This window comes from Nicotiana attenuata, unplaced genomic scaffold (assembly GCF_001879085.1).
Source record: "Nicotiana attenuata strain UT unplaced genomic scaffold, NIATTr2, whole genome shotgun sequence".
NCBI classification, from domain to species: domain Eukaryota; kingdom Viridiplantae; phylum Streptophyta; class Magnoliopsida; order Solanales; family Solanaceae; genus Nicotiana; species Nicotiana attenuata.
Genome location: NW_017670753.1, coordinates 458,913 through 462,197, shown reverse-complemented (window position 1 = coordinate 462,197; position 3,285 = coordinate 458,913).

Below are 3,285 nucleotides of genomic sequence, written 5' to 3'. Positions count from 1 at the left end.
TGTGCTCAAAACTTATAGGTCTATGGTTTAAATGTAGGTGGTACCATCGACTGAATACTTACATACGGTTAACGATGGAGGGAGGCATTACACCGTCTGGCTGTTAGAGAGAAAATGCATTTGTGGGAGGTTCCAAGTTGATGAATTACCATGCCCACATGCTTGGGCTGTATTGAAGAGCAAGTTTCTAATGCCAGAAGATTATTGCTCTAACTATTACAAACCAAATTCTGTTGTAATGACATACGATGTGCCTGTGTACTCGCTACCGTACAGAAATGACCGGAATATACCAACACATGTTGCAGAGGAAGTTGTATTACCACCCAAATGGAAAAGACCTCCTGGAAGGCCAAAGAAGAAGCGCGATAAACCTTTCAGTGAATTGCTGCAGCCGAAAAATCAACATTCATGTAGCATATGTGGGCAGGGAGGACATAATAAGCGAACGTGTAAAAATGCTCCACGTAGGATTTAGTTAACACTCTGACATGTATTAGTGCTCCAACGATTTGTCATTACTTTTGATGACATTGTGAAGTAATACATTTTGAACCTTTTCGTGAATAGATTCTGGATACATTTGGTTGTAGTATTGTGTTGAATACATTCGAATACAACCTTGTCAAAAGATACTTAGACAATTTATTATAGACAGTGCCTGAGTTGTATATACATAACCAATCAAAATACATCGGAATACAACTATATACTCAGTTATAATACAACAATTTCAATAAATACATATACAATCTACTGAATATATAATTATAGCCATTGTATTATTCAGTCCCTAAATTGGATATACAATGCACACGACTGGAGCTGATTACGTACTAATATACAATGTTGAATACATACAAAAATACAAATTGTCTTATACATTGTGTCTGCCTTGACTATACAAATCAAACCAAAAAAATACAATTACTTATAGATTTGTATAAGTATGAATGTGACTTGCTTAAGTAAAATAAATACATCACGTTGAGTACAAACGTATAAACCTGTAACATACAGTTTCTGACTTTGATGTATAAGCCAAGTGACTGAATATTAATACATACTTATACGCCCTGTTGAATACGTATGAATATATCCTGTAAGATACATATGAGTAGAAACTGTAGATTAAGCATGAATACCTATGAACAAAACAAAGAAACATAGATTGAAAAGGTTCAATTGTCATATATGAACATTGTTGATAAAGTGATTAAAACATTCTAACTGAATACCATCTTCACCAAAAAGCTATTCAAAAAAACAGTATTCACCTAAAACAACCTTCCAAAACTACATTCACCTAAAGCTACTCTAACATTATCTGCAACTTTGAATCTGACTCCGTGATTTGCCTAGCAATCTTTGAGGGTGCTTCATTCTCACTTATGGCATCAGCGTCTATCTTCCGCATAGCATAGTCCCAGAGGAGAGAACCATATCTTTGACGGAGTAGATTAGAATCAAATGTTATTTGTGGAATCTCACCAAGAGTGCTCAGAAACTCTGCGTATGCCGCAACATGCACCCCACAATCCCTGAAAAATGTTGATTGAAACAATTAAAAATAATTCATACAATTAGAGTTTTAAAATGATACAAGCATGATGATTGGATACATACATGATCCCAGCTTTTTGTTGAGGCAGATTTGATATGAAAACAACTTCAAAGGGATCTGTATGTGACTTGTCAGTGTATGCTGAGTAAGTAGACCAATCTATGCCTTGACTATCTCTGTAAAAGCCACTGATTGATAGATACAGAGGTACAAGCTTAGCAAGCTTATCTATCTCAGAAGCTACATAGGCATCATGACCTGCAGATCTGTATGAGTCATACACTTTGATACATCTCTCCTTGAATGAGACAATCGCCAATATCCAGTGTAGTTTGTCCTTCAAGTTGACTGGTATCAAGACATTGTCAACAGTATGCCAAGGTACATTAGCTAGCAATCTGTAGCCCCTTATGTACTCACATACCACATCCTCTTCTTTGGCTACATTTGCATTACTATCTGTATCAGCATACTTGTCGAAGATTTCTGCGATTCTTATCTTGAATATACAATCAACAGTTGTATACTTGAAGTTGGTTGTTTGGTTGTTGTGACGACCCGGCCGGTCGTCTTAAGAATTAACGCCCCGATCCCCTATTAACTGCTTCCCCTAAGTTCATTTATGCTATTTTGGTTTTGCCGGGACGTTCGGTGTTGGGTTTCGGGGAGTTTTGGGACACTTAGTCCCTGAATGAGAGCTTAAGTGTTGAAAAGTGGTCCGCAGTCGGAATACTGTGAAGATGACCTCGGAATGGAAATCTGATGCTTCTGTTAGCTCCGTTAGGTGATTTCGGGGTTAGGAGCGTGTTCGGAATGTATTTTGGAAGTCCGTAGCTCATTTAGGCTTGAAATGCCGAAGTTTGAATTTTTGAAGTTTCAGGTCCGATAGTGAGTTCTTGATCCGAGGGTCGGATTGGAATTCCGGAAGTTGCAATAGCTCCGTCATGTCATTTGGGATGTGTGTGCAAAATTTCAGGTCATTTGGACGTGTTTTGGCTAGGCTTTTGATCGAAAGCGTGTTTTGATGAAAATTTAAGTTCTTAGGCTCAAATCCTTGTTTAATTCAAGTTTCCGGCGTTGTTTTAGGTGGTTTAAGGATTGGTACAAGTTTGAATGATGTTATGGGATATGTCCGTAGGTTTGGTTGAGGTCCCGGAGGCCTCGGGTGTGTTTCGGGTGCTCAATGGAGCATTTTGGAGTTATGTTATTGCAGAAAAAAATCCTTCAGCAGTTGCAGGTCCCAGATCCTTCTTCGCGTTCGCGTACCCCCCATCGCGTTCGCGTAGCTTTGACTCACTTCTTATTCGCGTTCGCGGCCCCTCTCACGCGTTCGCGTAGTGTAATCCTGGAGGGGGGCCAGTTCCTTATACGCGTTCGCATACCCACCTCCGCGTTTGCGTAGCCTCGCCTATTTCCCCGTCGCGTTCGTGAAAGTTGCTTCGCGTTTGCATAGAGCAGCTCCTGCACTTCAACATTTTCCTTCATCGCATTCGTATTTCTTGCGTCGCGTTCGCGAAGCTTCATGTCCCCAGGCCTTCGCGTTCGCAGTCTCCCTATCGCAATCGCGAAGGGTAATTTTGGCATCTTCAAATTTTCTTCTTCGCGAACGCGAGCTCGCCTCCGCATTCACGATGCATTAAAGTTCTGGACAGTATTTAACATTTCAAAAATGAGGTTTAGCCATTTTTATCAAAATACAAGCTTGGGAGCTCGGATTTGGG